Source organism: Lissotriton vulgaris, chromosome 3_1, assembly GCF_964263255.1.
Source record: "Lissotriton vulgaris chromosome 3_1, aLisVul1.2, whole genome shotgun sequence".
In the NCBI taxonomy this organism is placed as follows: domain Eukaryota; kingdom Metazoa; phylum Chordata; class Amphibia; order Caudata; family Salamandridae; genus Lissotriton; species Lissotriton vulgaris.
Window position 1 is genome coordinate 255,115,531 of NC_141689.1, and position 14,153 is coordinate 255,129,683.

General features: G+C 45.7%; 1 protein-coding gene across 2 annotated transcripts in view; it reads left to right on the forward strand.

Annotated features, from left to right (window-relative positions):
- The first annotated feature begins 10,710 nt into the window (after positions 1–10,710).
- ME2 (malic enzyme 2) overlaps positions 10,711–14,153 on the forward strand; it is a 115,333-nt gene continuing 111,890 nt past the window's right edge. Inside the window, exon 1 of one of the 2 annotated variants that reach the window (XM_086960387.1) lies at positions 10,711–10,856. The gene's annotated coding sequence lies outside the window, so the exon portion shown is untranslated. Of the gene's footprint in view, positions 10,877–14,153 lie in introns of both variants that reach the window. The other variant, XM_086960388.1, reaches the window with a different exon arrangement.

Consider the following 14,153-nt stretch of genomic DNA (forward strand, 5'->3'; position numbering starts at 1 on the left):
TCATATTTCAGCTTCTGTGCCAAGTTCTTTTGTATTAGTGAGACCCCTGAGAATGAAGATTTCAGTTCTTCAGAATAGATATCCGGAAGAGGCGCCTTAACATGCTCTTTTTCAAAATACATATTTAATATATATTCCACCTAAGCCTGGGCGGAGAACTACGCTCCGTTCGCGGAGTTTGCGAAGTTTCGGCAACTTCGCACTTCGCAGAGAGCGCGAAGCTGTCGCCTACTTCGCAATCTACAGCATAGCGTAGTAGTTTTTCTTCCTCGCGCGCTCAATAGCATTCTCGCGTGCGCGGTAATGACTTACCGTGGTTCTGCGTTCGCTTTCTCGCTTTTCTCTCCCGGTCGCATTTGCTACGATGTTTGGAATCCGGCCGCATAATCCAACCCGACTGTGAGAACGCGATAACGTCATTCGGACGTGCGAACACGTCATTAGGACTCGCGATCTTCCTTACAGCGCAATGTAGGTAAGATCGCGTTTCCGAACACGCAGAAACTGCAATCTGGCACTGAATATCTCTCGAGCATGTTAACATTTTCTCATAAATGTTCATTTAACCCATCAGATTGTGATTTGGCTGTATTTTTTTGGGCTAGGAGTCCTCTTTTTGTTTCTACTCTTTTTTTCAAGAGAAAGGAAGTGCCCCTGAGTCTCCAACTTCCTGTTCCTGTCCACCAGGCTCCTCCCAGTGCTTTGTCCATGTGGTGTTCACTTTCATTTGGAATTGGAGCTGGAAGGCAAAAGTCATATCATATCATAAGAAGTACTTCCTTTGAATTGTGTAGTAGTACTTAAGTAATTACCACTTATTTATTAACCATCCAGTTAATAATAAACCTTCATCGTGCATCCATTTCGTTGTTCTTAATTGACTTTACATTTATTGGGGAATTGTGGATCACCAATCATCGTCTTCATTGTTTTGCTTTTGTTGTCTCCATGCGTACTGTTTTTCTTTGTCAAACCTTTCCCCAAACCCCCGTTCCCATCCATTCATCAAACCCTAACCCTCTTCCCCCGGGCTGTGTGGTTTTATATTGAGGTGTGATGTTACTACATTAAATATACACCAACAATTGATCACACGCTTGCTGGGGCAGATGTGGTGAAACCAACTCTAATGGAATCAAATGTCAACGAGGCAGGGCGAGGATCTTCTTCTGCTTGCCCACCCAAGCTCACTTTATGTAATAGTGTACAAGGCAATTCATTTCCCAAAGTGACCCAACGAATAAATGTATATCTTTGCTGGCATTGTTTGAATTTAATTTTAGAGCATTTACGTTTACGATTTGTATTGTTTTTTAATGACTCCAACGCAACTACAGTTATCTTCTTCTACTTTTTCAGTCCCCGACACCATTGATTTCTTTGAGTTCGTTAAGCAGCTGCAATATTGTTTGTATTTTTTGTCCGTATTATGTACTACTTCTCTCACATTCTTTCTCAGGCAAATGACTGTGTCTTTGTTTTTGTTTTTCAATGCTAGTGCCAGTGTCTAGGAGTCTAGTCTACTAGTCTATCACACAACCACGGCATATTCTCCATTGTCTTGGGAAACCATGCAGCCCTTGCGGTGCCAAACGTAATCATCATCAATCACAGGTAAGAAGAGAAGTTTGCTTGGAGGTATAATGGGGGAGAGGCTGGGAGTACTAATAGGACAAATATAACTGAGTGAGGGGCACAGCATCTATCTGTTTGCATGTTACACATGTGGTCAGTTAATAAAGTATTTCAATCAAACACTGGCCGCTGCCGTGCATCTAGAGTAAACCTTGTGACGTACAACAGTAACCCCACCACAAAACAACATCATATCATATCTGTGTAAGTTGAAAATAAATAACATTTATTCAAGTATACAAATATCCTCCTATCCCACCCCTATCCCCACCCTAACCCCAACCAATGTCCAAGTCCAAAGAATGTCCCACAAAAATAACCCCAACACCCAATTCCCACCCACCAACAAAAGTATTAAAAAAGGGGCAAATCAACAGGGTCCGGGTCCATTACAGTTGGCGTGCTTTAAGGTGTTTGTCCACAATGATCTTTACGCGCTCCTCTAATTGGTCCTCCAGCTTGGCCATCCGGAGGAGAAGTTTTTGCCAAAATGCACGGCACCTACATTTGCATCCATTGTGTTTGAGGGGGGGCAGATGTTAAATGCCGGCAGTGAGCGGCTGCTTGGCCACGGCGCCGTGCTCCTGCAGGTGAAGCCTTGCTGGGGCCAGACGCATTGGAAGAGGCAGCAGCTGCTGCCGCCGCCTCTTCCTCCTCCTCCTCAACCTCAGCCACCAGCTTGCGGTACTCCTCCACAATGGCCTGCAGTTTCCTTTGCCGGGCCCTGGCTGACAACTCCTTCCGCAATGGTTTTGAGGAAGGAGTATGAGTATCTATAAAAAAAGAAACAGAATTGTAACTGAAACTCTTCATAATTAATTCAACAGTACATTGTGGCATAGTAGCACTACCAGGCGCAGTACATACAATTGGTCTCAACTTTTAGTATCTAACTAATCTGTCCTCCTGCTTCCCCTGCCTGTAGCATTTGTTGAAGTTTTTTCTGGCATTATACTTGCCCTAGTACTGGGTGGCCTTGAGCACACATAAGAAGAACAAAAGTCTTTTTTGTATCCTTTTATTTTTTCAAAGTAAGACTCTGCTTCCAGTGACAGTCTTCACCTATGATGAATATACAAATACATTTAGGGGGCATCCACCCATTAAAAGTAAATGTCTATCATTCTTTATTATCGGCTTAGCTGGTTTCACTTTCACCAGCAACCACCCATGCGTCCACTCCTTCCTTGCCTTGGGTTTCATTGACACAAACTCCGCTCATGATTCTTGCTATCCACTGTATACATGCACCCATATTCTTTTGCCCAACCAGGCCTGCATTTTCTTTGACCTTACAGTTCTACCCATCCTTTAACAACCCATGCATCCGATTCATATCAGCCATGTGAATGAACCTTCCAAAGTATCCTTCTATGGGAGTTTGTCTTATTATTACATCTCTTTAGTCCTTCCTCCTTCCACCCTAGTTCACTTCTTTCCCTTTTTGTTCAACACATCCCTCAAGGTCATCTGATCTGACTTTTAGTCTTCTCCAAAGGTTTCACAGCTGAGTTGGAGTCTGATGGAAGAGGCCTTGTTTACTCAACTCAAACTGGTAATGCTACAAAGGGTGTCTTCTTCAACCATTGTATATTGTCCAGTACAACTTCAAATTCATACTTTCTTAGTACGTCTCATAGCACAGTGAGGGAAATGTTCCCCTTCCACCTAGTAATGCAAATAAGTAATGAATATAACTTACCACCGCCCACTGCTGATGTTTCCTCCCCCACTGGTGCTCCTGCAGGTGCCGCAGCCACTGTCCCCTCCTGGATGGCAATCGCGTCGCCGCTGGCCCCGTCTGCACTGGTGGTTGGTAGTGATTGTGCACCTATAAAAGCAAGTACACCTTTTTAGATGCCTGCACACCTCCCCCTATTTTACTAGTTGTACTTTTTTCACCAGGAAGGAAGATTGAAAAAAGCAGTTACGTACAACATGAATCGTTGTGACAGTGTAACTAGTCCAAATTGCGTCCAATGTACAGCAGTCACATTAGACAGAGTTTAGTTTTAATTTATTAGATGGTCCCTAGGGTCACCTAATCTACTACTACTTTAGTCTTTGGAAAGTTAGCCTGAGCCATATAACCATTTTTAGATCTGTGTCTACTGCTTTGCCCATGTTACCTCGCAGCTTGTTGCACAGTAAGAAAGACACCATTGAGGCCACATGAGTGTTGCATACAATTGACAAACCAGTATTGTTAGTCCCTTTTGCTTATCCATAATGTTGCACTTGTTGCCATGTGATGACTGCTAAAAACTGGCATAGTTGTATTCACTGTCTAACGTGGAACATTTTTCTCATAGGCAGATGATAAGAGAAGATTGCCTATTATGAAACAAGGGATTTGCAGAGCGTTCGAAAGATGCATGTGTAACCACTAACAGTATACGTTCAACGGTGAGAGGTCTCCCACAATTAACACATTTCTCTATCGTGCACTAGATGTACAAAATGTACAGTATTTAATCTTCTTCATTTTGCATGGTGGAGCAGGATGTTTTTCATCAAAATACTTACAAGTTACAACAATACAAAGCTTGTTATTAAAAAAATAAAGTTTTTGAACTTGCACGTAGACTCTGTGGTATATTTTCAGTGTCTGGGGTGCTGTGGAGTGAAACGAGTGAGTGAGCGAAAGGGGCTTCTTCTTCTTCTGTTCGGGCGTGGGTTGTGTATTAAAATCATTGGGTATATATCTAACTATCTTCGTGTGGGGGTCGGGAGTGGGACAATTGACTATGACCGAGACACTTAGGTAGGTAGACTAGACGGTCATTGGATTACGGGTTCTTCTGACTGAGGTCTGTGACCAGGGTGAAGGTCCAACCTCCCTATCACCAACATCAACAACATCCTATTTTCTTGTACATAGTTCTGTATGTGTATGTGCAGAGAGAGAATAATAACCACAACAGTAGTAGAAGTATACTAACTGAACAAAAATTAGTAGGCAAACATCTGGTTGTGCATTTTTGTTGGTGGGAATTGACAAAGACTGGAGATTACAGAGGACAACGCAAAAGACAGGAGTGGACCCAGTGGCTACAGCTATTCTATCACAGCTTTATTCAAAAGAATACCTTAACTAACGAGTGGCCAACAGGGCATGCTTAGCTACACACAGTCTAATAGTAGTAGCACAGAGAGTCTAGGGGCAGAGACAGCTTGAAGGAACTGAAAGTCAGGGATGGCTTTGGATAGTTACGCAAAATTTGGAAAACAAATTTAAGACCAAAGAAGGTTTTGCTAACATTGAATTACGAAGGAGGATTATTAGGTTGGAAAAAATAAGGTGCGTTAAAAAGTTAGGGAAATATAATTATTAATAATATAAGCACTGTAGGACTTACTGGGGCCAGCAGCAGGATCCGCGGTAGAGGATCGCTCCTCCTGTGGTTGTCCCGCCAACTCGGACCCCGTCTTCTTGCCCTTGGGTGGTGCTGATCATGTAAGAAATAATAAAGAAAGAGAAACATTAACTGCTGTGAAACAAAGACCTCATTCAAAAATGTTCTCAAACATTTTAGGGAACAACAATTCCAATAAAATTGACTTCGAAGTATAAATGACTACTGGCTTGCAAGATCCACAGACCATCTACTTATAGAACTAATCAAATGTGCCATAAACATTCTGATTGCAGAATACTAACGAAGCCAGTACCACCTGACCTACACCACCTATTCAAGAATCCAGATGGGCCAATTGTTCAGTAAGTCGGCATTTCAATTTTATTTTTGCCCGCAAACATGCATAGATGATGAGATGGAGGACACATGCATAAATTTGTACATACACGTAATTGTTGGTTGCTTGCGTCAGAACTGCTACTCACTCACCTGACCATGTTATTGCTGTGCTAAGCCTACCACTCAGTAAACAAACTCAAACCGGTTCTATGGAGGGGTGGGGTAAATAAGAACTAGCTAAGCATTCAGTGACAGAGGAGGCGTCATGCAGACCGTTAAAAAATATGAAGTAATACTATCCATCCACCACTATTTCACTAAAGGACAATGGGACTAGACTCTAGCAATAGCATCAACTAACTTCAGTTCTCTAAAAACTCTAACATCAATAATCAGCAGCCCAAGCTAGCGCTAAGTTACAAACTAGTAAGAGAAGTGGCGAGCAGCAACTGTGTCATACAATAACAGAAGAATTTGAGACGGAATTGATCTGCAGTGTAACTAAGCGCACCAGTAACCGTGTTACTTATTCATCCAAGAATTATACACAATACTTATACTACTATAATATATATTAAATTATTAATATTACTAGCTACTCACCAAGCCCCACGACTTCAACACCTATCAGGTCCAACAGGTCCTGCTCCCTGTCCAGAATGTCTGCCCACCGGTGGGCCAGCTGCTGGTGGGTGCGCCGGATTTCTGAGCGACGGTAGACTGCCCGGCGCACCTTCGCCCACCGGCGGTGACGCTCCTCTGGCAGGTAACCGGACCCTGGCCTGCTGCCTGGTGCCAAGGCCAAGGGGAGGTGGCGCTGGAGAAAAAAAAACCAGGGCGGCCACCTCCGTATCCCGAAAAGATTCCGGGCCTGCACCCCTGCAGGTTGCATTCTGCCGCAAGGCAGCCGGCTCTTGGGCGCAGGCGCCTTGCCCTTCGAGCCGGTTCTGCTGCTCCCCTTTGCCATGGTTCTGGGGTGGAGGTGGAGGTGGAAAAGAAAAGTTAGAACAAAAGGAAAAAAAGTTAGGGGGAAGAAGTAGGAGCTTAAATAAAGAAGTACAATAAAACAGTAAAAAAGCTAAAAAAAGGTGGAAAAGTAGAAATAAAATGCAAAATATAAACTTAGGGACAGAGAGAGATAGATGAGAAGTAAAAAAAGTAAGAAAAATTGTGAAAAGAGGTAAGGATTGAAGAGATATAAGGTGGATAGAAAACTAGGCCCAGAACCATAGCATAGAGTGTGAAAAACAAGATAGCCGCGCCCATCGCGACCACCTGGGTAAGTTTGCGCGAGATTTAACGCGAACGCGCACTTTGTCAGTGTGAACAAGTAGTTGTGTTCCCGAACAAGACGTGCACCGCACGAACGCGTTATTCGCGACTCGGAAGAGAAAGTAGGGGACGCGGGCGGGCGGGACAATTGAAAAAAACAAGATGGCCGCGCCCATAGCCCACCACATGGGTAAGGTCGCACGCTACAATCCCCCGAACACGCAGACAGCGCCCCGAACACGCACTACGCGCTCCCGAGCAAGAAAAACGTCTCGCGAACGAGACCAGCAAGCTACTACGCAAGCTCGCGAAGCTACGCGAAGCTCACGTAGTGTGAGAACGGCTTCGCGTAGCTTCGCAGAGTGCGGCTACGCGAACTACGCCCACCCTTAATTCCCACACTACATTGTGATAATAATGGGTTACCAAATTGCAGTTTGGGTTTTGTTAACACAAAAACTTCACTTTGTAGTCACAAAGACTCCGATGTTATGAATTGCAGCCTTTCCAACCGCAAAAATGGTTTTGTACATGAGGGCCTAAGAGTGCTGTTCATATTCCCAAAAATTCCCTTGATCTACATCAACACATTGCTAGTATTAGAGAAAAATTTAAGGATTTGCACATCACTGATGATAACTTAAAGTGGTGGGATTTAAAATAAAATGGCCTTAAATTACCTTATCTTTAAATGGTGTAACCTCTAGTCTGCATTAAAGAGAGAGGATTGGGGAATAACAATACTGATTGTTATTCTCATAATTGTTGTTCTATTTCTCCCCTTCTTTATTTTCTATTCTAAAGAATAAAGATGTGTACACAAGGCAAGGGAACATCGCTTAAATTCCCCGTAACGCTTCTTGATAGTAATGATAATGAACACAACTTGTTATGTTTTGTTATAGTGTTTGCAAAGCGCACAGCTGCTCAAACAACTGAGCTTTCCAGCTCTGGACCTAGAGGATAGTTGTTCTGAATCAGCTAGCTGACAAAGGGAAGAAGAATGAAGAGATACTAGATAGCAAAAATACCAAGTCTTCAGAGATTTTCCTAAGAGTGAAGGTGGTTCTAAGTGTTCCTGATGGAAAGGGGTAACAAGTTCCAGAGATCATGGGCCTTGGCACGAAAAAAGAGTTCTCCTGCTCTTGCTCTCTAACTCGAGGGACAATGGCCAAATTGCAATCAGCTTACAATAAGGAGTGGGGGGATGGTACAGGAATATAAGCTTCAACAGGATGGAGGCCCCCTGGGAGTGCAGAATTTTATGAGCAACATACAGGGTCTTAAAGTGGATGCGCTTATCCACTGGGAGCTAATGCAGTTTATGAAGACCGGAGACAGAGCAAACTTTTGGGGGGAGAATAGCTGCCTGTCAGCAGCATTTTGGGCCACCTGTAGACTTCGTCTAACTAAATTGTTGGTTTCCAGACTGAGGATATTACAGTAGTCTAACCAGGATCGAACTACTGCCTGAATGATGGTTTGTCCGGTGCTAGGGTCGAAGAGGCGAGGATGGGTTTGAGGCTTTTCAAGAGCCCGAAACAGGTGTCAGCAACCAAGTTGGCTTGAGCCTCAAAGGCGCGTGTGCTGTCCATGAGGACACCTAGATTTTTGATGGAGGATTTAGGTATAGCAAGGGACCTAAGGGGGGAGGGCCACGAGTGGTCACCCCCAAAGTGGGTATTTTTACCAGTAAAAGTTATTTTGTTTGATCGCATTCAAGCGTATGTAATTAGGGTTCATCCACTCTACAACAGCTAACAATCCTCTTCGGAAGTTAGCCTGGTCAAGCATGGGATTATCTTTGAAGAAGAGCAGAAGTTGAGTGTCACTGGCATCAGATACCAGAGTAATCCCTGTAGATGTGATAACCTGTGCCAATGGTTGAATATAAATATTGAACAAGGTAGAGCTCAATGAAGAGGCCTGAGGAACGCTGTGGTGTGAAGTGTGGGGTTGGGAACTGTAGGAGGGAGAAATGGCCTGGAAGGAGCGACCATGTAAAAAGGATCCGAACCAGTATAGTGCTGCCCCACCAAGGCCAATACCTGTAAGCGCTGCAGTAAAATGTTATGAGACACCGTATCAGATGCAGCGCTCAGATCAAGCACAATCAGGGCTAAAGGTCCACCTTTGTTCAGGGCACTACAAAAACCTAAACTAAGAAGTAACTACTAAAATAGAAACTTAGAAAGCCTATTAGGAACCCCTTTGCTCCCAGAGACTTCTAAGCTTTTCTTGTTTACCTTTTGGTGCCCTACAAGTCGAGGAGCACACACTGCAGCCGCCGCCTCGGCAGTCCCCTAAACCGAGGAGGAAGCATCGTGGCAGGTCTCTTCTCAGAGGCGTGCCGCTGATTACTGAAACGGAGAAGGGCAAATAAAGGCCTGCTGCTGCCATTGCCTGGTACTCAGATATAAAGAAAGGCAAGATAGGCACACAGCTGCTATAGTTAAAGCGCGCCGCGCTGCCAAAAACAAAGAATGGATGGTGTGCAGCTGCTATAGTAAATGCGTGCCGCACTGCCAGAAATAAATAAAAATGTTCATTAAAAGATGCAAGTTGGGCGAGGCGCACATTTGTAACATATCAGGCATGGCTGCCATTACTAATAAAAAATATGAAACCGGCTGCTATGCCAAAACCTGCGCGGCATCCAGAGGGCGATAATGAGCAGACAGTCAGCAGAGGAAAAGCTGACGCCACTGCAGGAAAGCTTGTTATACCTGCAATAGTAGAAAGTCATTCAACGAAATAGTGCTCATAGACTGTAAATAAAACAGATGGAGTAACAACGCAAGTAAAAGGGCTAGTCCTCATGGGATGTTACAAAAGTAGAAAAGGTGGTACTAAGGAGGGACTACTAAGCATATTGACAAATCAAAAGCAACCATTTGGAAAGGACAGTAACAGAAGCCAATTGAGAAGATGGGCAGAAAATGGGCGGGGCTTCAAGTCCATACCTGAATACAGCATGTCTCGAAGATACAGCGCAAGCGCTGCCTAGGCAAGACCTAAAAAAGAGCATAAAGTCAAGGCTTGAAAGTGATTTACTCCTTTATCATGAAAGCTACAGCCTTCAAGCACAATAGGCAATCAGTGGGTGTCTGAGCAGCCTTTCTGTAGGGAGATGTGCGCTCATTACCTCCCGTTTATCAACAGGTAGAGGTGTCACTCCCTTTCTCTCGCTGGCCCTCCGATTAATATAGGCATACTGAGCGGGCAGGAGGCCTGAGCAGAAGTGGACTCACTTGTTTTCAAGTGTGTTTCACCAGTGTAAACCAATGCGTGCATTTTTATTCACCCCCTCCCCCCCTTTTTTTATATAAAATGACGCTGAAGCAGTGATCTGAGGAAAGACAGTATGCCATTGGTGGAGATCTCAAAACACCATTCCTGAAATTATCTCATATCATTGCTGACTGATGAAATTGATTCATTGTGCTTTGTTTTGCACTATTGCGCACTATTTGCAGACATTTCCAAAGGGGTTGATCCCATCTACCTTGTAACGTGAACTACAAACCCGGTTTTGACCAAAGTTATTGATCTGTTTTGCTTAGAAATGCACCAATGTTCCAAAACTTCAATCGTGCGAACAGCCTTGCATATTATCCATGGCACGACAGGGCACATATGGTGAAGTTCGAATATCACCATTATCGTGGACTTGAAAATCTGAGACATATGGCGATATTGCATAATATAAATATAGGTAGCATGGAATTATTTCCACTGAACTGATCAATATGCACATCAGCAGCTAAGAACTGTGAAAGATGCTTTCCATTTGGTCACACAATGTTGACAACTGAACTGAATCCTTCTAAGAAGCAAAGGTGCCAAAATGCATGCCAAGTGTCCCGTCACCGGCAGTGACCTCCCGCCCCCCATTTGCCGGAAGTCTGGAGATGACACAGCCTCTTCTAATCGCCGCTTCTGTCTGGCAGCATACCAGAATACCAGCAGGAGGGGAGGACGGGGATGCGCAGCCATAGTCTCCAGGTGATTTATGCCCGGGGCGCTGTCACCAGCCTTCTTGACCCGCGAGAGCTCCGTTATTGGCCGCGGGTATCCCCGCCCATCCCCTGGCCCCTCCCACAGCTCGCTCAGGCCACGCCCCCTCCGTGCTCCGTCGCTCGAGGGCGGAGGAGGCAGCACGGGTCAGGCACTGTCAGCGCCAGCAGCAGGACCTCGACAGCTGCTCGCGCCACCCCCCCACCGACCTCAGGCGTCACCCCGGACCCCCAGGTACATCCACCCGATCCCCGGTAGGCTCTAGCGGCCGTGTGTGCGCCGCAATCTCCCCACGACAATGAGGATAGTTGTGCACAGCGCGCCGCGCTGTCTGCAGGTCGCGTTGCTTCCTCTGGCTTTGCTGTGTGTTCCCGGGGGCAGGGCAGCTCGTTTCCACTGCACGTTTGTTGGTCTCTCTGTCACTACAGGATGAAGCACCCTTTAACTCTGGAAATGGGCGCAGTCTCCACCGTGGCAGGGGCACAGCATCATGGCTGCAGTGCCCTGTATTTACTACCCCAGTAGCAGGCAGAGGCGCAACTAGAGCCACATTGGGGGGCGGCGGTTGAAACTTTAAGCAATAGGCAGAGTGGAACAGCAGGGGTTCTTAGAAGGAGTGAAACAACCACAAGGCCCCATTAACATACAAATGGTCTTTTAAAGACCTGTGACGTGCTCGAGTGCAGCTGTGTGTGTGCCCGGGAAGCTGCCTCACCCCTGGCTGCCACACACGAGGGGGCGGGGTTGGGCTGAAGGCCTGTGACCCCAATGGGGGTTGCGCGCCTGGCCACAGGTGTCGTGTTCTTTGCTTGCTCAGGGGTCATTGCTGCACTGCTGAGCCGTGGCTTCCGACACGGAGACCCGTCATGTGTTGTCAGTGGCTCTGTCCAGATGGACCCCAGCCACTGCCAGCCCCTCCTACTATCGCAACACTCTCCCCGCCTGCCGTCCGCGAGCCCGGGATGCACCGGGGCTGCAGGGAGGAGGCGCGCGTGCAGTGCAGGACGCGTCCGGTTCATCCGGCGTCTGTCTGGTGCATTCAAGTCGGTCGGAAGGAACTGTTTTGTAAACTGAGAACCCGGTTAGGTACCAGCAGGCTTGCCACTGATGCTGGCTGTTTACTGGGCTCTGACTGGTCTGATAGTTATATTTTTTAGATGGTGTGTGACCTCATAGACGCAAGATGCCACATTGTTAATATATCGATCCCGCTTTCTAGTAACACTCGATGTGTCCGTTTGCAGTTCAGAGCTGCTACTGTTTAAATCCAGGAATAGATACTTTGAAACCACTCCCTAGTGAGCGGCCTCCACGTATTCGTGGAAAATGCATTTGATGGAGATGCACTGTTCAGTGCCCTGTTCTCAGCAGGCTGGCAATGCACCCCAATGTGCTACTTATCCTTGAGGTGGGCAGTGGGCCCAGGCACCTGCAAGGGCGGGAGGTAGTTGGGTTTCTGAACAGTGGAGGCTGGCGAGTCAACAGATTTACAAGGATGGCTGATCCGAGCCACGGATCTATCTTGGCCCCTAGAACCTGTGCACGAGCTGCCGAGCCTTAGAAATACGTAGGATCTACATCATACAACAAGCATCGTGTGATAATATAGTAGTGTCTTTAACATTTTAAAATCTATATATTTGTGCAACATGCAGAAGCATTTGACTTTAATGCATAATGTTATTTTTGTACTGCACACACCATGAACTCTCGTATTAGAAGGTGCACTCATATGCGATAACGTAGAAAAAGGAGGCTCTATAACATTAAATATTTGCTCAGGATTACACAATTTGGTTGAGTGGTGAAGCCATGATTGGTCCCAATTTTTCTGGTTTCACATTATTGCAATTTACCAACTAGATGGTTACCGCTTGTCTCCTTTTAACACCGAAGGGTAATGCTTTTGTTGTTGTTTAATGCTATGCTCATGATGGTAGAGCATAGGCAGCAGACAGAGGCCACATCATAGATAGTCTAGTTTCGGGGTCGAGGGTCCAGGGGGACCTCGTGGTGAGCCAGACCTCTGGCTCAATCCTGCCTTCAGCGCCTCTCTCCTATCTATCAGAGAGTTCAGTCGATGGCCATCCACTCTCACGTATGAGGCTTGCTTCTGTGTGCTCTGACTCGTATGTTCTTGGCAGGGTCTGAAATCTGGATGGTAAAGTGAAGGACACCCAACTCAGCCAAGGTGGTCCTCCCCTCGATCCCCAGGCTCACTGTTGGCAGGGATGTCGGATCCTGTGCTTGATATTAAGGGACTGAGGCATCATATGCTAGAGTTGTGTGTTTCTGTCTCGTGTCTCTCTCCTCTTCTCACTCTTACAATTGTTTCGGGCTGGCTGAGGTCTTGGGTCTGGTTGGAGCTACTACCCAAGATGGCAATATACGACCATGTTACACATATTACGTGTTACGTATTTTGGGGTTAGTTGATTTGAAAAGGAGCTTTGTTGAAGGTGTTATCTTAAAGGTGCCAGTAGAAATATATGATCCAGTGTCTGTGACATTTAACACATACTTATGGATTGCCACACAATAAGCAGCATCATTTCCAGATATAATAAATATAATTCTATAGAATCAATACAAACGTTGTTTCTAGCTCAGTACATCAGAGTAATACTTAAATAGAATGTGCCAAGTAATACCACAGAATTAGATTTTTCTTGCCATTTATTATATTTCTCCTGTGCCACATAATCCCAGTGGCCCTGACCATGTCTGTCATTCTGATGATGACACCCTATGTGGTTTTTTTTTAACTCTCCATTTTATGCAATAAATGCAAATGTAGATGGCTATACATGCATCACTCGCAACCCTTTTGCTGGAGATCTTTGTTTATTTTCCAAGCTGACCTGGGAGGGGAACTTGTTTCTTTAAGTTCAGTGCTGGAATCCTTTGGAATCATGGGATTGGGGAAAAAAGATTCAGGTATGGGGTGCTAGAACCAAACCACTGGTACAGCCTACATACACCCTTTCCCATCTAATTTTGATCACCAGTTGGAACACAAGTGTATGTTTATGTTTTGGTAAGTGCATGCCTACCCGAAGGCTTACCCTACCTGGTGAGTACTGTGCTGAGAGTAGGACCTCTGGCACTATAACGGGGAAACCGCCATGTCTCGTTTCTTCCTGATGGAAAGTTCATTTTCCAGTGCTCTGAGACTGGGTGAAAGATCATTCCACAACTTCGGTACTACATGTGCAGACGATCTTCCTCCCCATCTCATCCTTTTTACCCTAGTTGTACTGAGGAAAAGAAGATTCGAGGATCTCAAATGTAAATGTTTTGTACTTGTATAGCGCACAGCTACCCAACAAGGGTCTCCCGGTGCTTGTACTCATACCGCTGAGGAACCCTTCCTGGCTTTCCTTGTGAAGTGTCCACTCCTGTACACCCCCATGGTGAAACCAGGCATCCCCAGCGCTGTTGGGGGCCGTTGTGGAGATCAAGCAAGCTATTGCCCAGAGTTGCAGTGTGGGGCCCATGATTAGAATAGGCACTGAGGCGAGAATATCAGGT